The sequence below is a fragment of the Mauremys reevesii genome, linkage group 2 (assembly GCF_016161935.1).
Source record: "Mauremys reevesii isolate NIE-2019 linkage group 2, ASM1616193v1, whole genome shotgun sequence".
In the NCBI taxonomy this organism is placed as follows: Eukaryota; Metazoa; Chordata; order Testudines; family Geoemydidae; genus Mauremys; species Mauremys reevesii.
The window spans coordinates 64,453,102-64,477,541 of record NC_052624.1 but is presented as its reverse complement, the minus strand read 5'-3'; the positions used below and the strand labels follow the sequence as shown (position 1 = coordinate 64,477,541).

The 24,440-nt window shown below is 39.5% G+C and overlaps 1 protein-coding gene across 6 annotated transcripts in view; it reads right to left on the bottom strand.

Annotated features, from left to right (window-relative positions):
* The window catches only part of CREB5 (cAMP responsive element binding protein 5), a 397,399-nt gene that overhangs the window by 178,246 nt on the left and 194,713 nt on the right, over window positions 1-24,440 (bottom strand). The window lies entirely within an intron of this gene.

Here is a 24,440-nt window from a genome sequence, read left to right as displayed (position 1 = left end):
CTGAAAACTCAAAAGCCTTCTATACTTTGAAGGTGTGAAGAACGATTTCCTAAGCAAATCATGAAGCTGATTAGATATACCCTGAAAAGTATTCCAGATAGAGAAAGATCTCAGGTACTTAAAATGTCCCACTACAAATGTATGGGTAGAGTTCATTGTTCTGAAGCATGGCCAGACAAATGACAATTGGATTTTGACAGCTGAAAATGATTAATCATTGTGTCTTACAAATGGACAATACAATTAATTCACAATTTTGGGGGCGAGGGGGGTGGAGGTTGCAGCTTGATCCCCATGTCTTCAAACATAGGAAACTTTGGAATTGGTCTCATATTTTTCAGGCTTCTAACAGTTTTTTCTTCCTCAATAATGTCTTTCATACTGATTGTTTTTACCCTATCTCTGCTTATTTTCTACAATAGAATAGCATAGATTTCTTAGACCTCTCAGACTCTCTCTAAGGAGTCCAAGCGTAACCCTAGGGTTTTTGTGAAGTGTGATCTGTGGGATCTCACATATGGTTGCACAAACATTGTAGTACATTTTGGGTGGAGAGTATTGGCTGTGGTGGGGAGAGAGAAAGGTGATCACAATGGTTAGCACTAGTAGAGTTTAGTCATCCGGCACGGAAGTCAGATTGCTGGTCACTGGAGGAAGAAGAGAGCTGAGTCCCCTGTTTAATCTTGTGGAAGGAAGGAGGTGATGATGGTGAGTAAGCAGGCAGTGAGATCTTGGTGTGTACTGGGAGGAAATGTTGAGAGAGTGTGCTACCTTTGTAGCTGCACACACAGCACATATCTATGATCAGCTCCATGTGAGCTAACTTAGAAATCAATGGGCCTGATTTTCAGATGGGTGAGCATCCACAATTCCAACAGAAGTCAATCAGAACTATGAGCGTTCAGCTCTGCTGAAAGTCAAGTGCCAAAATATAGATTTAGGAACCTATGTTAGACACTTACACTTGAAAGTATTGGATCAGGGGGTTGGTAATGGGATGTAAAGCCTCTCAGAAGCTAGGCGACCAATTCAAATTCAGCCTGGATCAGTAATGATTGGCCAGCTAATAGTTGGCCTAACTGAAATGAGCTGGTGACTCCTCCCAATGGCAGCATCATAACCGATGTTAAACACATTTGTTGGGAGTCTTGGAAGAAAAGCCAAAGTCTGAAGAGATCTGGAGAGAACATTATTTTTCTTACTGTTAAGAACATAAGAACGGCCATACTGGGTCAGACCAAAGGTCCATCTAGCCCAGTATCCTGTCTGACAACAGTAGCCAACGCCAGGTGCCCCAGAGGGAATGAACAGAGCAGGTAATCATCAGATGTACAGATGTGGTTTCCTCACCTCAAAAAAGATATTCTAGCACTAGAAAAGGTTCAGAAAAGGGCAACTAAAATGATTAGGGGTTTAGAGAGGGTCCCATACGAGGAAAGATTAAAGAGGCTAGGACTCTTCAGCTTGGAAAAGAGAAGACTAAGGGGGGACATGATAGAGGTATATAAAATCATGAGTGATGTTGAGAAAGTGGATAAGGAAAAGTTATTTACTTATTCCCATAATACAAGAACTAGGTCACCAAATGAAATTAATAGGCAGCAGGTTTAAAAAAAAATAAAAAAAACTTGTGGAACTCCTTACCTGAGGAGGTTGTGAAGGCTAGGACTATAACAATGTTTAAAAGGGGACTGGATAAATTCATGGTGGCTAAGTCCATAAATGGCTATTAGCCAGAATGGGTAAGAATTGTGTCCCTAGCCTCTGTTCGTCAGAGGATGGAGATGGATGGCAGGAGAGAGATCACTTGATCATTGCCTGTTAGATTCACTCCCTCTGGGGCACCTGGCATTGGCCACTGTCGGTAGACAGATACTGGGCTAGATGGACCTTTGGTCTGACCCGGTATGGCCTTTCTTATGTTCTTATGTTCTTAAGTGATCCATGCCCTGTCACCCATTCCCAGCTTCTGGCAAACAGAAGCTAGGGACACCATCCCTGTCTATCCTGACTAATAGCCATTGATGGACCTATCCTCCATGAACTTATCTAGCTCTTGTTTGAACCCTGCTATAGTGTTGGCCTTCACAACAACCTCTGGCAAGGAGTTCCACAGGTTGACTGTGCATTGTGTGAAGAAATACTTCTTTTGTTTGGTTTTAAACCTGCTGCCTATTAATTTCATTTGGTGACCCCTAGTTCTTGTATTATGAGAAGGGGTAAATAACACTTATTTACTTTCTCCACACCAGTCATGATTTTAATGTGCTCCAGGTCAGGTCTGAGGCACACTGGCAAGAGTGCATAGGAATCTTGCACTGCTGCTATCTGTACAGAATTGTCCTACAGATAAATAGATTTTGATATATAGCACTGAGAAGTGCAGCGTGAGCACTGCAGGGGGAGCCTGAGGACAAATCCTGGCTGACGTAGCCAAAATTTCTGCTGTGGTATCTTGGGGAGCACATACTGCAGGTCCAGTTGTGCCATACTTTCAAGAATTGTAGCATGCCCTTCACTCAGTGCTCAGCCACATCTTCTGGTTGGTGTGTGAGGACCTAGCACTGCCCTGAATTAACCTTTCAGGTAGATAGTGCCTGTAGGGGAGGAGGAAAGGAAGAGCATCTGAGATATCCAGAGACATTGTGCAAGGCCCCTGTACAATAATCCAAGTCCTCCCTCACACGTGTAAAAGACAATTCAAAAGTAAGCCCTTTGCAGCCATTCATTCCTCTTTCATTTTTGATACAGAACACCAGGGAAAAAATGCTTTCATCAGAGTTATGGTTTTTTTTCAAACCATGCGTCTTTGCATTGCTATCCATTAGAAAGGTCACAGTTGTCACCTGCCCACCCCCTCCCCGTCTTTTTCCAGCTGCTGCAAGTCCAGCATGATTCCTTAAGATGCAAAATGTCAGGTAAAAACACATGCTTTTTCAGTACTTGAGATTTTAAATTTTGAGGGCATTGAAAAAACAGATTTTAGAAGAGTGTTTTAAAACAAAGAATACTGCCTGCACTGAACAGTGGGTTTGAGTGGGTTTCTTTCATTTTGAAATGACACTGGTCAATTAAGCTATATGAGTGGCTATAAAATGCCTGTTGCATTACCAGATCAACAGGTACAGTACTTTTATATTCCTTATTGCCTTTAAATTCTTTAGCATCTTAAGTTCACAAGCCCTGGCTAGTCACTAGTCAGATGTATGGCACACACGAAAGATATACCTCACCATTGGTTTTCTCACTGATGTTATAAATTCAATGCAATGAGGCATCCATTAAGTATTTATGAATCCTGACATAGTACCACACAAAGATTAATCCTGACTTTACAATTTATTAGACAATGTCTTGTACAGAGTTACTATAGTTTTATCATGTAATGCTAAGTATGTCAAGTTGGTCTATCTTAATTAATGCGGAGATCATTATTAATGACCTCACTAGACCCAAAAGCAAGACAATAAGCAAGGTGATACCCAATGACAAGTAGGTCTTCAATCTCCAGTTGAAGGCTATTGAATTTTCAAAAATATCAGAAATCTATCAACCACTAACCGTTATTGCTATCCCTTAACACCAATGAAAACACAATACATGCAGTATGGCCACCCATCAGTTAATCAAATACTGCTCTGTGGCTGCCCTGAGTCAATTCTGCTTCTTTCTTAGAGGCTGGACTTATTTTGAGAAGTTCATGAATTGACAAGAGACAAGAGTTCATCTGTGTAGCTGATCCATGACTGGGAGAGGTTGCTCAGAAACATTCACAGGAAGGGGGAAAGAATAACAGAGAGGTTTTTCCCCCACTTCACATTGGTGGTGTTTCTAGAAGTTTCTGTCTAATGTCTTTTTGTATTTACCAGTTAGCACAAGTTAGAATACTGACCCCTGAACGTTGCCCTGGCACAAAAAAAGTACTCAAGGACTCACAGGATAAGGCAGAAGCAACCGTTTGAAGTGGTGTAAGTAGCTCAGCGTGCTATATCTTCATCTCACTTCAAGAATAATATTGATAATTAAATAAGTTGTCTGGTTACAAACACAATATGTCCATTTAACATATATTGAAACTTTTGTAGTAATGTAAGTAATATAGCCTTGGATAATGATGACATATTGTACTTTGTTGTGTGAAATTAGACATAGAAAAAGGGTAATATGCACAACATATGTATTTATATACATGTCATAAGTTTGCAATAAAGGATATTATTTCACTGTAACAAATATCATGGCTGCAGCATTCTTAATGTACTAGATACATCTCTGGTATACAAGGTTATGTTGCTTTAATAAAATGAAAAATTACCAGAAAAGCACTGAAATAGCTGGTACCAATCACCACTTCAGTATGGGTGGTACATTTTCCATGCACTTAGGCAATGTTGTATCAAAAATTCCCAACTAAAATGGAGCTATTCCTACATGGCTCTATTTAGAGTTGGAGTTTTTATTGTTTTTTTTTGGGAGGTGTGGGCGGGGGAGTCGGGGGGGTGTGAGTTATACTTGTGCACGTAACTTTTTTCCCCAGCAGATCTTCTGCACGACAGGACTGTTGCATTGGCAGTACGGAATTCAGCAGACAGAAATGCGTGACCACAAGATAGCATCTGCATGAGGTTTGGTTAACAGTGTCATGATTTCAACAGTAAGCAAAAGGATTCCCTCTTTTTTTTTTTCTTTTTCTTACCACAAATGTATACCATGTAAGTCTCAATACACGGCAATCACTACTGTTTAATTATTAGTATTTCCCCCCAAATAAAATGCAAAAGCAAAGCAAATTTACAAACAGATAGACGACTATGGGGCATTTACAAGAGACTGTTCAGTTAACTCACCAACTAAATACATTGACTAAGCTATGTCAATGCTTACACGTCTACGATTAACCAAGAAATGGTACAAGAGTGCACACACTTGTATTGGATTATTGGTTCAATTAGGCTAGACTGCTCCCATACAGCACACATATGCTGATGCTTCCAGTGCTTCCATTTCTGAGGCCTGACAGAATCTGCTGCCGTTGCATATTCCTGGGCAACTGGGCTGGAGCCACATAGCCAATCTGTTTGTACTAAGATAAGGGGAATTTATCTCCATCTCAATAAAACAGAAACACTGATGCAAAAAGCTACTTAACACTTTTGTGACATGGAGGTTTTAACATCCAAAAAACCTGGATAGTGATTAAGAACAAAACCCTTTACCCTCAGCACTGCTCTAATCTAAGAATATCAAGAGTCCCAAATATAAATGTTATTGAATATAATTTTCTTTGTATGGTCCACTACTTGTGTATTATGTTACAAAGACTATTTTTCATTGTCAAGTTCACTCCTACATGGGTTAATGGCCCCTTGATGGACTGGGAGAATTTTAATTGCATTTAAAGTATTCAACAATGTTTGTGTTCTAAAATGGATGAGAGGTTTGGATTTAAGGCAGATTCTTTATTTGATCCTGCTTCTCTGTCTGCCTTTCTTCCCCTTCATAAAAAAAAATCCTGCCCTGCACACAGTGAAAAAAATCCATTTTGTAGGATGTGGGAGTGTCTAGTTCCATCAATTTTCTGTGTAAATGACTCACAAATAGCCTGCTGCAGGGTGAAATAGCCTCTAAGAATATACGTAGTCACTGGCAGAAGGTTCTTGTAGCGCAGGTCAAGTTGAAAGAATGTTCCCTACAGTGGAATATATCAGTTTGGGGTTGTCTTCTGATCGGAAACAAGTGCTCCCCGTAGAAGCTGTTTCTTTAAGATTCCAAAAATAAGTTGATATATAAAAGTGACTTCGCTGTAACACAGTGAGTCAGATGAAGGAGTAAGAGCCATTTATAGATTATGAAGTAAACTTTACCCTGAACCAACTGCTTAATCTGCAGAAAGAGGAGAAATATATTTTCAACTTGGATGGAGCCTTATCCGCATAGTAATTTTGGGGGCAACAGGGAGACCCAAATGATTAGGAAATGGGCAACAAAACATAAGAATAAAATTCCAGCCGACTATATACACTAGTATAGAGTAGGGTAATATAGATGATGTATATAGTCTGCTGCACTTTTGCATCATTTAACAACTTTTTAAACTCCCCCCCATAGCAATGGTCTCCATATACACAACTATAAATGTGAAATTATGAAGTGTCATTATTACCATCTGACACTATCATGAGTGGATATCTTTCTGCAAGATGGACAGTAATTTAAAAAAAAGAAGTGTTTCAGACTAAAGCACTGTGTGGCTTGTGTGAAAAGACAGTTCTGTTGTCAGGGCAGATTGTGTTTCAGAACATCTCAAAAATTTTATCCTCGTTTTTCATGATTCATTAACTATTCCTGTTATAGCACATTGCACACTTTCATTTGATAAATAGTTATCAGAAAACAATGCCTATTGTAAATACATATTGTGGCAAGGTACCATCTCGGTCTTACCAGCCTCAGCTGTTTTTAGCCTTGGTGAGACGGGTTTGGGTAAAACAGTCCTTCTAGGATGCACAGGGGCAGTCCAGTCCATTCCTTCTCTCAGCCGGTCTTTTGGGCTTGTTTTTCTTCCCTTATGGGCGGGAATGCAGCCTCCCCTCCTGGTGAGGCATGCTGTCTTGCTGCTCCTAGCCTACTGGCAGCTTGACTCCTTCTCTCTCTCTCTCTTCCCCCCTCTTCTCCCAACAGGGGAAGGTTTCAAAGGGTCTCAGGCAGCCCTTAGCTGGAATCAGCTGATCCTAGTTGACCTTAGGTAACTCCCTCTCAGCTGATCCTAACTGAGCCTCTGGTAACCCCTTCTCAGCTGAACCTGACTGACCTGTAGTTACCCCTCCTCAGTTGATAGGGAGGAGGGCCTTTTAACCTTCTGAGACCTTTTCCTAACCCCCCTTGCAGCTGTCTGTCCTGAGTTTATCACAATATACAGAACCATCAATTAAAAATGTTATATCATCATGGTCCAGTTTGCAGGATTGTGGGTGTGGAAGTTTGAAAAATTCTGTTATCCCTACAGAGACTTTTTCAGATCTTATGAGGTGAACTCCTGCAATTTACTCATTACATTTCAGATGATGGACTGTATCTAACATATTAATATTAGATACCTATACCTAACCTAGAAACAATTTAATCAATTGTATCCTATTTTCAAGGAGATACAAATTTCTCAGTAAAATCTTAGTCCCAAATCTGAGATGCATAGAGTCACTCAGTGCATCTAAAGGTCAAATATGACCCCTTAGTATTTTAGTCAAAATGCAATAGTTGCATTAAAACTGAAATATTACAAATGTCAGTGTAAAAACAGTGGGCCAGACTTGTTCCCATAGCTCCACTGAGGCCAGTGTGGTTACATAAGTGATCAAAGTTGGCCCATTTTACTCTTCTCAAGCTTGTGGCACTCTTAAATTTAATACTAGTAATAGTATCATCTGAGAAGGAGTCAGCAGAGGCCTCATCATACGTGAGCACACATATTTTCCTTTACATGTTCAACGGACATAATACAAAGAGCACACACTTAACCCTGTTTTGAGACGACCTAACATACCATAATTCAGCAACAGCTAGGAACACTTTTTCTGATCTGTACAAAGTTTTATTTTCATCACAATTTGGCTCTGAAGTAACAGTGATCTCTTAAGCAAGGCGAATCCACAGGGTCTGATCCTCCAACCTTTTATCCCTTAATACATTGTCATTTACATCCCTGCAAAGAGAGTGTCATTACCATTCTGATCTGGTAGCGTTTTATACTTACATTGCATAAGGGGCAAGATAGTAGAGAATCAGGCCTAAAAAAAAATAGCTCTGCACCCAGACTCTTCTAAACACAACTAAACTGATTACTTGCTGAACTGTGAACAGATATTATAGGTAATTGTAGCACCAGAGCCATGATTTAAATCCAACCTCTGCTCTTACCACTACAGCTGCTTAAATGAAGTTGCCTTTGTCACAGTACATGTGTGATGGAGATAGGGTGACCAGACAACAAGTGTGAAAAATTGGGATGGGGGTGAGGGGTAATAGGAGCCCATATAAGGAAAAGACCCCAAAATTGGGACTGTCCCTTTAAAATCGGGATATCTGTTCACTCTACAGGGAGATACCCTGACCCACAGCAACTTCAGCTCAGCAGCCTTTTAAACAGCTTATGCAGAAGCTCTGTTCTAATAATGAGGGCTCTATAGATGGAGGGCCTGTAGGATCAGATCCATAGTGTTTCTCAAGAATAATATGTTGGTTCTTTAGGATGCTATTATTTGGAGTTGGAGAGTTGTATCAAATATTTAGAAAAGCACAGAAGGAAAAAAAAGAGTTCAGCTGCATTATTAATATGAATCAAGGTCAAATATCTTTGTCTCAGCTACGATTCTTAATCAGATGATGGTTTACTAACACAGATAAGTGATCACAAACCAAATGCAGTTTGCCAACTAGAAATCAGTAAAGCTAGCAGGATTTGGCTCTAAAAGTAGTTTGAGGAAATATTTGAATACTGCCAACTTTATGTAGACATTTACAGTTTTTCTGTGCTGTGTTTTAAATCTCAGTAGCTTGCATAAGTTATCCCTTATGGAAAAATCCTGAAGAAGTTAAAAGGAATTAAATCAAAATTGGACTCTATAGTAAATACTCTAAAATTCTATTACATTTTAGAGTGGATGATATCCTTTTCTGTAGAATTTTTAAACTACCCTATAGAATTTAATAATGAATTATATCTCAGAATAGAACAGAATTCTATGGGCCCAATTCTTATTTATACTAAGGGGTCTTTAGGCTGCCAGAATGGCCTAATGGGATCTCAATGTAAATGGGAATTTGATTCTATATGTTGATTTAAAAAATTCTACAGAGAAGTCATCACTCTCTATTAAATGCAATAGTACTTTTTCCACCAGGATTTGTCAAGAAAAGCATTTAGTATTAAATCCAGGTGTAGATTGTCCTTCTTCAGTATATTTATTGTTGTACATTCTACTTATAAATTTGCTTTCACAGGAGAATATTTTAAAAAGTTTTTTACTTTTAAAGTCTCATTTCAACAACAAAAAATTATCTTTTTGTTGACATGGCTGTGACATCCAACAGCCAATCTGAACACAATTAGCATTAGTTCACTTAAATGCTAATGGCTAAAACACTTTGAACTTTCATGATATAGATATCACATGACTTGGTGAGGCCAGATACAAAATAGTACTTTGGTAGCTGGCATTAGGGTTGCCAACGCTCCAGGATTGTCCTGGAATCTCCAGGAATTAAAGATTAATATTTCATTAAAGATTATGTTGCATGATGAAATCTCCAGGAATACATCCAACCAATATTGGCAACCCTAGCTGGCACTGAGTTTTTGTCCATATCTAATAGAGGTCAGGGAAGTCCAGCAATTTGACTGGATTCTATGTGTCACCCTTGAAGAACAGAACAGCACAGGTAACCGTTTACTGACTTAATTTGCCAACATATTACAGAATCTAGGATTCCCTCCACATCCTGCAGCTAGAGTATGTGTGAAGTTTTAATTCTTACTGTATTTACAAAATGCCTCTCTGAGCACTGGTAGTATTTACAAAAGAATTCTAGAATTAAAATGTATTTCTGAAGAAATACTACTCTGTTCAATCAGAAAAGACTGTTGCAGCGATGTGCTGCCAAACTTTTAACAAGGGACTCCCTCAAGATTTTTGTCTCTCTAAATCTCACCAACAGATCTTGAAATCACAAGTGTAGAGACATTTCACAACTCCTCAAAATAAAGGCACCGTGACCTCGTCTCACACATTATTATTAATTAATATTTTATAAAACAATCTAGATGCTTTAGTCTGAGGAACTCTTACTCTTACCACCCCACTGTAATCCCTGTTGGATGGGATTTTGCAGCTCTTACAGGACTCTGCAGAATCTGGTAGTCTCGCCCATGAAATTAATCACCATTTCATGATGGCTAAGTGTATATAGCTAAATAATTATTTAGTTATTCACAGAAATGAGCCCGATCTACTACACCGGTAGAACAGGCAGGCACCTAGGAAAGTGAAGTATTGGGGCAGCAAAATGTTTAAGGACGGCATATTATGAAAGAGACTGTAAACTGTGAGGAGTGGACATGTTTTTTTAATTTGACTAGAGCAGCAAAATCCAGACAACTGGTGTTGGATATGTATCAACAGAGAGAAAGCACTATGCTGAAAATCTGGAAGACACTTTAGAGCAAAGCATTTAATGAGCATAGCATTCTTCACTGGTAGAGTCTGCATGAATTTCAATACATTAGTGAAAATAAAGGTATTATTTCTCTTTTCTCTGTTACATACTGTATTTTATATGCTCTCTCCCATAAATTATTATTTTTGGTGGACTCCAATGGATTCTCCATGGCTTGCATTTCACAGAGAAGAATATGTACTTTCTCTGTATATACTTATGTGCCTGCCTAATTCTCATTATCAGGGATGGTGGTTCAACAGGTGCATTGAGGTCAGCACACATCTCCATGACTGGTTGCAGAAGTTAGAACAACCATCAAAGTGTGTGAATGTTATTTTAACATGTGGGATGTCATAGACCAGCTAGACTCATACAGGGGAAAATACTAGATTTTATTGCCCAATATTTTAAAGCCATAATCTCCCACAAACACACATAGACATAGGTACATACTTTGCCATGGAAATAGAATTAACAAGAAAGCAGAGGCCACATGTATTTTTTGGCATCCAGGATAAATTGACCTAAAAATACAGTTTGTCCATCTGATAAAGCACTATCTAGCTGGGTGGTAGGAATCAATGTCACTAAGGATTTTCTAACATTCCAGTCTCTGGCAATTTTTCATGGACTGAGAATACCGGTTCCACAGATTTCCTTCTAAATGTTTCTTCCCCCTGGAGAATGCAGGTCAAGCTCTGAAAACATATACCACTTCCTTGCCTGACATGGCCAATTCCTAACCTAGCAGTCCTTAAGCATGTTCAAGAATTCCTTGAAGAGATTTTGTAGTTTGATTTTCTGAAGATGAGTCTTCATGAATCTGAAGATGGCATAAAAAATTATAGATGAACTTAAACCCCAGATTTGAATGAAACACATGACCATGCCCACACAGAACTATGGAAAAGTTCTGAGGAGATTCACGATTTAGACCAATCTTTATACAAGGCCTGAACCAGAACCCTAAAACTGAATACACCTGACTTTAATAAAGCTTTTGATACTCCCTTGCACAACCTTCTCATAAACAAACTAGGGAAATACAACCTAGATGGAGTTACTATAAGGTGAGTGCATAACTTGTTGGAAAACGGTTCCCAGAGAGTAGTTATCAGAGGTTCACAGTCAAGCTGGAAGGACATATCAAGTGGAGTCCCACAGGGATCAGTTCTGGGTCTGGGTCTGTTCAATATTTTCATCAATGATTTAGATAATGGCAGCGAGAGTACACGTATAAAATTTGGGGATGATACCAAGCTGGCAGCTGTTACAAGGATACAGTTTTGGAGGATAGGATTAAAATTCAAAATAAAAAATAAATAATTTGAGATTTACATATCTCATAGAACTGGAAGGGACCCTGAAAGGTCATTGAGTTGAGACTAGCCCCCTGCCTTCACTAGCAGGACCAAGTACTAGTTTTGCCACAGATCCCTAGAGTGGTCCCCTCAAGGATTAAACTCACAACTATGGGTTTAACAGGCCAATGCTCAAACCACTGAGCTATACCTCCCCACTCCCAGTGAACTGGGCAAATGATCTGGGCAAAGTGGAGAAATGGTCTGAATAAATAGGATGAAATTCAATATGGACAAATGCAAAGAACTCCACTTAGGATCAGTTGCACACATACAAATTGGGAATTGATTGCCTAGAAAGGTGTACTGTAGTATGGGGTCTGGGGGTCATAATGGATCACAAGCTAAATATGAGTCAACAGTGTAACACTGTTGCAAAAAAAGTGAACATCATTCTGGGATGTATTAGCAGGAATGTTGTAAGCAAGACACGAGAAGTAATTCCTCTGCTCTACTCCACACTGATTAGACTTCAACTGGAGTACTGTGTCCAGTTCTGGGCCCCACATTTCAGAAAAGATGTGGATGAACTGGAGAAATTCCAGAAAGAGCAACAAAACTGATTAAAGGTCTAGAAAACATGCCCTATGAGGGAAGATTGAAAAAAATGGGTTTGTTTAATCTGGAAAAGAGAAGACTCGGAGGGGACATGAAAACAGTTTTCAAGTACATAAAAGGTTGTTACAAGGAGGAGGGAGAAAAATTGTTCTTCTATCCTTTGAGGATAGGACAAGAACCAATGGTCTTAAATTGCAGCAAGGGCTGTTTAGGTTGGACATTAGGAAAAACTTCCTAATTATCAGGGTGGTTAAACACTGGAACAAATTGCCTAGGGAGGTTGTGGAATCTCTGTCATTGCAGATTTTTAAGAGCAGGCTAGACAAACACCCGTCAGGGATGGTCTAAATAATACTTAGTCCTGCTATAAGTGCAGGGGACTGGACTAGATAACCTCTCGAGATCTCTTCCAGTCTTATGAGTCTATGAATTTGGGGTAAGTTTGGATCTAGCTTTGAATATCATACATAGATCAGTATCTCAGTTACAGTAAAGTGGGTTACTAAGTAAATGTACTCAATCGTGCCACATTAAGGGTCCTATTTCATAATGAATATGCCCAGCTGCCACATACCAAAGCTTGTTAAGTTTAGTTTTTCACAGCTTCCATGGGTACATATGGACTACTGAATTGCACAACTAAATCCCCCCCCCACACACACACTGAATCAGCTTATAATTTGTGATGCAGATAGGCCTCTGCTGTATCTCAGTTAGGATTAGGTAAATTTGCTGGAAATCCAAACCGGAAGATTATCATTGCCAAGGTTAACGTCTCCTGTGTGTCACTTCAGAAGATCATGCAAACCCTTGCAAAGCTAGCCATTTTCTCTCTGTATAAACCCCCTGGAAATTCCACCTCTACTTCATTCCTCATTTTTTATCCCTCTTAGTTCAAGACTGGAGGAGGGGAGGGTATGAAACAAGGGGCAGCTGGGAGAAGGTGAAAATGGAGGGAAGCTAAGGTAATAGCTGCATTGGTGGAGCTGTTGTTGCATGCAGTGAGGAGATGTACAGGGAATCCAGATGGCCAAGGAAAAAGGTGAGAAAGGGTAAACTAGTGAGGATTCAGAGAGACTATTGGAAGGAGGCTGATATGAGCCAGGCAGGTGGCGGTACTGGTGCAGGAGATGAGCAGGTAAGGGGGTTCCTTACAGTAGCAGCAAAACTAAAGCAAGTGGGGGAGCAATGGAAACAGCAGAGACCACTGGGGATGAGGGAAGGAAAGGGAGGACAAAACTGGGGCTGCCTACTAAGAGGCAGGTGAGAATAGGGTTGGCAGAAGGAGTTCTACCAGCTGACGCTTGCTGCAATAGCTCCTGGCCAGCTACGGAGATGGGTTCTCTCTCAGTGTATCTGCCCACAAGCCAGAAAGAAACAGTGCCATTTGGAAAGGGAGAGAAGAAAGGCTGCTGGAGGTAGGAGGGAAAGGTAGGAGAGAGAGAGTTCTTCCTAAAGATCATGGGCCAGTTTTAATTCTCAGTTATACCAGTGTGTTTCTGGAGCATACGCACAGAAATCCCTGGAATCCACAGGAAGACCATATGGCATTACAATAACACAGGCCCCTCCCTATACATAAAAGTTAGGATCATAAATTGAACTACAGCAGAATTTTAAAAACCATATAGATGAGAAAAGTGCTAGAGCACAAACAAAGCATGAAGTAGCCCAGGCCGCAGGGTAAGCTGCAGCTGAGCCACGCTAGATCAGAGGCACGAGGCAGCACTGCCGTTGGCTCAAACATAAGGAGATCCTCCAGTGGTGCAAAGCCAGGATAATGGCCGTTACACTCTTCCTCCACAACTGACATGGAGAGCATCACTGTGGGAAAAGGTGCATCAGCCCTTCAGACGTTGGCAGCTGATGTAAGTCTGCTAGGGAAACAGAGAGCCCAGCACAGACAGCCCAGGTTTGGGCAAGGAGAAGGTGGCTTAAAAATTACCTTTGCACATCTCCCTTCTGAGTTGTGCTGTGTGCTCCTTAGCAGCTGCCTAGGATCTGCGCCTAGGTCTCCTATATTTTAGGTTGGTCCAGTATTTATATATATATATATATATGGAACAAATGCATTAACTCGATATGAAAGAATGACTAAAACAGCTTTTAAAAAGGAGAAAGTGAGGGTAATTAATCAATCAATGGTAAATATTTCTCAACAATCACACAGAAGAAGCAAAGCATGAAGTGAACTTTAGATTGCAGCATGTCCTTACTTGGTATTTATATACACAAATACTGGGCATTAATCATTATTCATAAAAATCCCATAAAAGGTATCCATGATTTTTTTTTGTTATTCCATAAGTGAGTAATGACTTGATCATTTAACACCCATGAGTCATAAGTTTTCCCTTGTAAAGAGGATAAGATCAAATCCCATGGCAACATATTTGGTCATATTTAAGCCTTAACTGAATGTTTTTCCCCTTTCCTCCTTTGCCCTCCATCTTCATAGCATTCTCTGCTGTATTCTCATCTCTGGCTTAGAAAGTGGTCTAAGTTTCAGTCACAATATATCAACATCTGCTCCTCAACAATGTATTAACAATTCCAATCCTACCATGCTAAAATCTTTCTTGAGTCAAAGTAGACAAAGAAACGCTCATCACCCTGCATCTAACTGTAGCTGAGGCAGTAATATTCCTCACTCTTGTTGATAATATGAATGGATTTTTCCATGGCATGTCAAATCAGTTTTTGTTTGTTTGGCTATTTCTGAAGGAAAGGAAAAGAAATGCCTCTAGACTTTAATTGTGTTGCAGGACACATAGGCTGCTAGTAAGATGCTCTCTGTCCAGAGCATAATAAAAAATTCCTGAAGTGAACAATTTTGGCTTTCATTGCTCTCTTGCTATATCTATACTTTGGGAATGAATAGCAATAGCAACATTTTTTAAATGCAGTTTCAGGGGAGTTGAGCGCACAAATCCCATTAACAATAATGGGATTTGTATGCTCTACTCTAAATACTTTGAACATTCTCCCATAAAGTTATAACGTCTTTCCCTCCCCTCCCTCAAAAACCAGTCACAATTCTACATTTAACATAATCTTACTGACAGGTAATTTTGTGACATGAAATTTATGACAGACTTGTCCTTTGAGGTCACATTTCACCATTAATGTTTCCTTTTAAAAACTGTAGCACGCATTAAATGCTCATACCAAGCTTCCTCATGTTTTCCTTGGAAAAACTTGCTTTCTGTGGTATTTTACGTTCCCCAAATCCCTCTTTACTTCCCTCTCCTCTTCTTCCAATACCCAGGACACACTTGAAAATGAAATATTTCATCTCCAAAGACCCTCCTGGTAAAATATTTTTTAAACAAACACATTACAAGATCCACCTATTACCTCAGACATTCATGTGGTGTACATTTTAAATAAATGTCTACCAGTTTGCAATTTGACCAAGTAAACATGAATTTAACATGAAACTGTTCCAGCAAGCTACTGCTTACAACCTATTATTTGCCACCAGATTACTATGCAGTTCATTAACAAAGAGGGCCAAAAGCTCAAGCTCTTATAGACTAACGGACTATCTTTGATATAAAGATGTTCTGCTTTGGCTTTCAGCCCTTATAAAATGCAAGTTGCTTTACCTCGTGTATTTGTGTAGGTGACTCATTTGGGAGTTCTCATAACTACCTTTCACATGATGAATCAAAACAAGTCATGCTACTAATTAGCATGAAATACATAATTTCCTACCTATGCAGACAAAAAAAGACCAACAGAAGAGGACAATGACTTTTCCTGTTGTCACATGACCGAACAAGATTCAAGCACCACCATTGTGGCTATTACAGGTAGAACACGACAGAACATCACAAGCCAAGACTCGTGAACTGAAGTTTAACATATGTCACTGTTACTTTACAAGGTAGAATCTCAAGTTCTAACGAAAAAACTAAGTGATGAGGCAGCAAGTTAAGAGTAGGATGTATTAAACTAACTTATAATATAAGTGGAGTTCTTGTGTATATTGCGCTGCACTGGGACACAGGCGACAGTTCAATTCCCACCTTGACCATGGATTTTCTGTATGGCTTTGGGCTGGAATGACTGAAATTGCCAATCAAAACTATATATTGTGGAATTGTGCAGCATATTCTTTTAAAACCCTGTGTTTGCAAAACAAGCTCTAGCATTCCCGAGACGTTACACTTACTGATGTGGCTTGAGTTTCTTGCTTTCCTACTATCAGCACTTTCAACTTCAAAATGTCATTTTATATAGGGGAATCATTATTAATTGTATCGTGAAAGTGCCTACGGGTCCACCACCATGGATCAGAGCTCCATTGTGTTAGTCACTGTACATACCATTAACAAAAAGATGAGATGTATTCAATTAATGCATGATGAAATGAATTAACTATACATTGTCATAGGATGGACTTCCCCTCAACTCCAGGGAGGGTAGCTCACGAAACTAACTAGGAACCACCACAACGTTTTTTGTCTTTACGGAGTTTAATTTTGCTTTAAAAAAAAAGTCCTTTTTTTAACAAACAAGCAGATAACAATGACAAAATGTCTTCCCCTTTTTAGGGAACAATTAAAAAAACCTCACAGAGCATTCTCCTCTTTGCACAGTACAAACAAGGCTCTCCAATCTCTACTCAGGAGATAAGTATTGTCTTCCCCATTACCAGTCACATCTTGCTGCCCTTTAAAAAAAAATCTGGATCATGTAGTTCAAATTAACTACAGCTGGATTGTGTAGTTCAAATTAACCCCATCTACACTGGTTCTCCTGCCCACTTAATCCCTGCCTGGCTAAATTCCTTTCTTGCAGAATTTGTAGGGAAAACTGAGTTGTTGGCCTACCAAGATAACTCTGCTTCTGCTGTTGGGGCTCACGCAAGAGCAGGATAGGTAGTAAATGAGACATGATATGGCTCAGAGAGAATAGCAAATAATGCTGAAAACACAATCTTACTGTCTAGATGTTACCTATGTTGGGTACTCAGAATTTTACTTATCTGCTAATGGCTGCTGCTTTTGATCCTCAGCCATGCCTTGAAAGACATCTTGTAGTGGACATAAGACCTAAATACATCAGATTCTACTAGACTGAAGTCAAGGGCAAAACCCCTACTAACAATAATGGAAATCAGATTGGGCCCATAATTTATTAGAATGCCATAGAATTGGATAAATAAAGAAAAGATAAGTTAAGATGTTTTCTGCCATGGTGTTTCCTCCCCTATGAGAAAAAATATATATGTTCTGATTCAAACACATCACACTACAGTAATGTACAGTTCTATAGTACATGCCATCTGAGGAACTCAAAGTGCTTTTCAAACGTTTAATAACAGAAGTCTCAAATCATTCTGCAAAGCATGTGCTATCATACCCCTTTAACGGAAGGATAAACTTAGAAAAAGAGAAATTATGTGGCTTGCCAAAATTTGCAGAACAAGTCATCAGCACAGCCAGCAAAAGGATCTGGCCACCCTGCTCTAAATATTAGACATCAGTGCATTTCCCATATAAAATAAGTTCTGAAAGGCTGACTCCTGAAAAGCCAATGGTATTTCCATTTGATTTAATCAGGATCACCCCCCCCCACACCAACTGCACACGCATCCTGCATACTCCACTTCTGCTGCACTTATTCCAAATACAGGATGGTTTCTAAACCAAAGGGGAGCACATGTTCTCTGAAGTCCGCCTGCGCTACCACCAAATGGCCCAGCTAAGGACTTTAGCATTGCAGCCGGCATCACTACAAAGGCACTCACTTGTAGATTAGTGGCAGTTGGCGACTCAGTCATCCATTTTTCATTTTAAAGAAACCTTTTTAAGACTGCATTCTTATTTTCAAGTGGCCTATAAATGCACTTCTCCTGTTTTCATTTTGTTTATTCAGCCCCGGGGATTCTGGACCCTCTTTGCAAGCAATAAATTTGTCCTTAAACCTTTCTGGTAATAATATATTTAAAAATGAATCAGACAAGGGGAACAAAAACGCAGGCCACCTTTCAAAGCATTTTTGGCAAAGCGTCACAGCTACACAGTGTTTGTAATCAAATTGTGGTCACTAAGCAGAGTGCTATCGACTCTGCAAAAATGCAAAGCTCCATGTGTCAAAACATGTCTTTTACTCCGCTGCCCCCTCCAGGGCCACCCTCCGCCCTTACTAGGCTGACAAAGTGGGCCATATACATTAAAAAGGGGAGAAACAAGAATAAGAAAAAAGGGAAAAAATCTACTGCAGCTTTTAAAATTGGTGCTCTAAAAGATTTATTTGAGGTCTGAAGAGACAGCACTCAGAACTTGACAGTATGACTTATAGCACTGGGGGGCGCAGGGGAAGGAGGCACAGAAGCAGCTTGGGAGAAGAAAAACTCCAAAGTCTCGTGTCTAAAATGCTCTTGGAATACCTCCAACTACCAGTCCAGAACAATGTTGACATTTAGCCTTTCTAATCAGTGTCGTCTGTCACCAAGGGCAGAGATTCCTGCCATATGACGGAGCGCTTCTGCAATTGGCAGCACCAGGCTCCATCCCTCTGTTCTCCGCTACTCTCAGCAACCACGCACCATCACCTATCCTGGCACTCCTGACAGACCCCACTAATTTTAACTCCACAAGAACAGTCTGGGGCATATAATGGCCAGGGGCTGGGTGCAATGTATACACAGGGTTTATGGCTCAGCATTATCTGCTGCCTGGAAAGTACTTAAATACCACAAATGCACCTCATTTGATGAGTGCTGGATGGCTCCTGCCAGACTGGAATCAAAAGGTGAAATAAAAGCTCATTTTAGTGCAAGTTCTGCTTAAAGAAATCCAACAGAGATGGTATATTAAAATTTTTCATGCAGCAACAGACCTGAGCTCTAGAGAAGGTGATATACGTTGAAGAGAATCAGCTTTTTCACTCATTCACGCACATTTGAGAGATATGGATAAAATGCTTTATAGCTACTATTATATCATATTTATTATTATTATTACTATTATTATTTCCCAATAGGGTTTAAGAGTCATGAATGGTCATTGTACCTCTCATTGTTTAGAAAAGAATCTTAGCTTCATATACTGATGAAGACACTCTTATCCCTCTCATGAGTGCAATCTCAGGTGCCGTGAGGAGCAGAGAACCACAAAGAACAGCTGTTTCACATTACATTTTGTCCAGCAATACAGGACAAGACGACAATCTGGCACAATTTAGGCCTGAGTGACAGTCAGCTCAACAAAGATCAAGACTGGAAGGTGCTACACTGAGGAGGCAACGGTAGAGCTTGATGAAGGAGTCTGCAGTGACAGCCTGCACTATATCCAAGTATAACCAAGTCTCTATCAGTACCTCACTTTTAAGAATACAAGATTAACCCACAAAACAAAGAAAAAGAAAAGCAGGGGAAAGAATTCTTACCTTTCCAAGAACTGTACAAGACAACTAATAGCTGCCTATCCCCATTGATAAATATATACACATCTCATTGGCATTATTGGGAGTTCTGTTGCGGGGTGAGGGGGGAGTTTATTTTATGTATTGCCACTGTGTAATTTTGAATTCTTACTCTTACACTGACTTTACTTCAGCAAGGCACTGAAGTGCAAGTCTAACTTCAACCAAACAAGCAGTCCCACTGACTTCAACTGGAGTTGGGACTACACCTGTGGAGGTCAGCAAGACTACACGTGTACTGAAAGTTAGACTGATGCTTAAGTACTTGTTGAATCAAGGCCAGGGCCCCCAATTAAGCATGTATGAAACTTCACTCACAAAATAGATTCCATATACTTCAGTGAGACTACGTCTCATACAAAGCAACTCAGGTACTTAGCAGCCTAAACTACTTTAAAAGTTAATAGGATTTAGACTCCTAAGTGCTTAAACTACTTTAGAAAATTGGATTTAGGAACCTAAGTCACTTAGGCACTTAAAAAAAATTTAACCTATAAAACTACTCATATGAGTAAAGTTATGAACATGGTTATGAACCTGCAAGATTGGGGTCGCGGTGGATTTCTTTGAAGGTGAAATGGTCTAATTTTGAATTTTTTTTCTCTGATTTTGGAATAGAAATAATTCAGCAGAAAATTCAGAAGAAAAAAACCCAAATCATTATTAAATGTAACTTGAATGGAAACTAGTTTTAAATTCCAATTTGCCAAACTTTTCTACTGAATTTTTTGCCCCATTTTTCAGCCTAGGACTACATCCCTTTTGAGATTTTTTTACAACATAATTAGGTTTAGAAGGATGAGGTTTTTACTGGTAAATGGTGATTTCACTGTACACATAGAAACCAACAAAAAATATCTGTAACAATCAAAATTTACAAATAGGCAAAGTAAAAAATATGCTGCCTGAGAACTTATTAGAGTTTGATTTAAGGATATTTACTTTGCATATTTTGACATTTGATGTTGACAATTTGAATTTTAATGGTTATAAAGCTTTAATTTGCTGAAGCTCAACGTCTACAGTACTTCAGTTAAGTATAGTTTGACCTCCGCCATAATTTCCCACAATTGTGAACATGTAAATTGATTTTAAAAATTGCTTAAAGCCCATAATTATGTGCAACTATGAAAATTTAAATAGATAAAAATAGAAAAAAATACTTAAAATAATCAATACTCTCAGTTGAAATTATTTAAAAAAAATTGAATTCTGCAAAGCCTATACTAATTAATGAACAATATATAAAATAAACAGTTTCCATCCAAGAACATATTACAGGATAAAACAGGGGGCAAGGTTAAGGTTAGTGAATGATACAAGTTGGCTGGGACTGTATGGCAGTAAGGAACTGGCTAGATCACTTAGTTTTCATTTTCATATTTAGGCCCTGCTCCTGCAGTGAGTTCTGCAGGAAAGGGACTTGGTTTGATGCTGAGCCTTGTTTTTTTTTAGTTTGGGGGTTTTGTATAAATAAAGTGTATCTTTGGGAGGCATAGGGTTGAGAGGGAAGAGCTAACGGCAATTGACTCAGACATACTTTAACTCTAAAACTTTGTAATGACTTTTTTTTTGTTTGGGAGATGTTTATTTCAATTTGATTCTAACTGTACTAGCATTATCAAAACCGATTTGATAAACATCCTCTTCCAAAAACAGTCCAAATGTTTTAGCTCCATTTTTGATAAAGACAACATGCTATTTAATCCCATATGTTAACTCTCTCTACTTTCACACCAATCAAACTTTTAAGAAGCAACAGAATAAAAGGAAAAGAAAGAAACAGTGCAAAAGGTACTTGGAACCAATCCACTACTGCTAAAGAGGAAGAACAGACATGAATGGAGATGAAATGCAGAAAGGTTTTTGTGAGATCCGCCTGGTGCAAGATGAAACAGTATAAGAAAATATCTATGCCCTTAACCTCATGATGAATAAACAATGCTCACAGCCAATGACATTACCCAGAAAATACTGTGTCCTGTGCTGTTTTGTGTTTGTTTCATAGAGCATAATCTGGATACAAGACCAAGGAGATTAGAGTAAAATGAGACTACTGAGTTACCTCTTAGAGCTGGTCAGAAATAAATGCCAATTCGTTGAACCCAAAATATTTCACAGAAACATCTTCAGTTTGATTAATTTTTGTTGAGTCACAGGCTGGTTTTGATTTCCTGGCAGGAATCCAGAAATCTCAAGCTTTTGCCAATACTGTTAGCTCTTCTAAACTAAACTGTCAAAAAAGGCATCTTTTTATATAGCAAAAAGTGTTCTTTCAAGGGATATAGCATTTTAAAATGCACACACATTGTCCCAATCCTGCACATACTTACACCCATGCTTAACTTTACCACAGTGAGTAGTCTCATCAAATGTACTGGCAGGATAGGGCCCTAAGGGACATATCTGGGTCCCATTGAAGCCAACAAATGTTTTACTGTTGACTTCAATGAGATTAAGATTTGGCCTAAGAACAACATTTCCTAAATGGATAAAATAGTGATATTTATTGGGCTTGGTTAGTTATCCTCCCAAAAGCCACATACAAGTTATATTTACATGTACAATAATTCAGATGGTTGCCAGAAAAGTTTGTTTTGAACTAGGCACAGCAATATTTCGTAGGTATTATACATGTACAGGACTTTGATTTTCAGTTCTTTTGCAAAGTTGGAAAGAAGGAACCTTTTACCATGTTTTCTCTTGTATCCTGTTACTCTCTCCCACCCATCCCCAAAGGCCCTCTGACTCACAATAACTCTCCCTCTGGTCAAGGAAGGCTGGACACAGGTCCATCTGCAGTGTACCAGTGCCAGTGTGTGAGCCAGACAGAGACACTCCCTGCCCGTCAGGGCAGGGCATGCAGCGCTTCCAGCCCTTTCTGGCCTAGTGAGCAAGAATTATTTATTAGCATTTTTCCTTAGAGAGACTGCTGCATTTTAAGGCAGGTGCCACCCTCTTTTCCATTCTATCATCCTGTGTGGGAGGAAGGTTCCTTAATTTGGGTGTGAAACAATCTAAAGTCTAATTTATATCAAAGAGCCACATTACCCATTCACAAAACACAGGACCTGGATTGGAAACTTGCCTGAATCAAAAACCTTGAACTGCAAGTCATATCACTTCTGCTTTTTTCAAATGCAAATTTCCTTTGTTACTGACAACAAAGGGAGAGAGAGAGAGATCCTCAAGGTTCCTGGTAAAACGTAGTGGGAGGCTGCCTCTGTAGCGCATATCCAAGATGGATCCCATCAGGGTGAAAGGTGAGTGAGTGAGTGAGTGACTTGATGGAAACAGATACAGGCCCCAGCCAAAACTCTTGATCCCAACACCTTAAGATTTTGACAAAGGTTGGATCTGGAACCAATCTTTGTGGCTTGAGCCTATATCTATTTTAAAAAATTTGGCTCCTGAAACCCAGTTATTTTAAACAATTGGAAGTCACTGGAAATATGTTACCAAGAAAGTAAGAAAAAAACGACAACTTCTTTCTTTAGACTACAGGATCAAAAGTGGCGAGAACTGGACAAAATTAATTTTCTCAAATCAGTTGCATTATAAGAAAAATTGAGAATTCGCTTTGATGATGCTCATGATCCTGTTTATTCATTTTCTGTAAACATTTGTATGAGCAGCATTTTGTTTGAAAAAAAAAGTTAGAAACAAGCAAAAATCTCACTCATACTTGTTTGAATGTGCTTGTTGCACAAATGTATAATTCAAACTCTAGTGGCCAATAAACACACAGCGAATAGCAAATTATGAATGGAAATGAAATAGTCAAAGCAATAGTCTAGAATTTAGTTCACAAGCTATTTAAATATTGGCTGAAAATAATTTTCCTGAAACATTCATTGAATTGAGCTGAATAACTTCAAAAAAAGCAAACTAATAAAAATCAATTCAGTTTACAGATTATTCATAACCAGGATTAAATATATCAAATGTGTTATTTACTCCAAAGAGTTAACTAAGCTCTGTAACAGTATACCCAGCTCTACAAGTTCCTTGGTAGACATGAAGAACTAAGGCCTGGTCTACACTAGGCGTTTAAACCGGTTTTAGGAGCATTAAACCGATTTAACGCCACACCCGTCCACACTAAGAGGCCCTTTATATCGGTATAAAGGGCTCTTTAAACCGGTTTCTGTACTCCTCCCTAACGAGAGGAGTAGCGCTAATATCGGTATTACCATATCGGATTAGGGTTAGTGTGGCCACATATCGATGGTATTGGCCTCCGGGCGGTATCCCACAGTGCACCACTGACCGCTCTGGACAGCATTCTGAACTCGGATGCAGTGGCCAGGTAGACAGGAAAAGCCCCGCGAACTTTTGAATATTTCCTGTTTGCCCAGCGTGGAGCTCCGATCAGCACGTGTGGCGATGCAGTTAAAAATCAAAATAAAGAAAGAGCTCCCGCATGGACCATGAGGACGTGATCGCTGTAAGGGAAGGCAAATCTGTTCTATCAGCGCTCCGTTACAGAAGACGAATTAAAAAACATTTTAAAAAAATCTCCAGACAGACGCCATAGCAGGGACTCAGCGCACTGCTGCGTGACAGGCGTAACGGAAAGCCAAGGAATCAAATGGACGCTCATGGACTGGAGGACTCAAGCTATCCCACAGTTCCTGCAGTCTCTCTGAAAAGCATTTCAATTCTTGGCTGAGCTCCAAACGCTTCTAAGGTCAAACACAGTGTCCGCGGTGGGTCAGGGCATAGCTCGGCAATTTACACACACCCCCACCCACCGTCAGAAGTGAAAGGGAAAACAATCCTCTCTTGACTCTTTTACATGTCGCCCTATCTTTACTGAATGCTGCAGATAGACGCGATGCTGCAGCACTGAACACCAACATCCTTGCT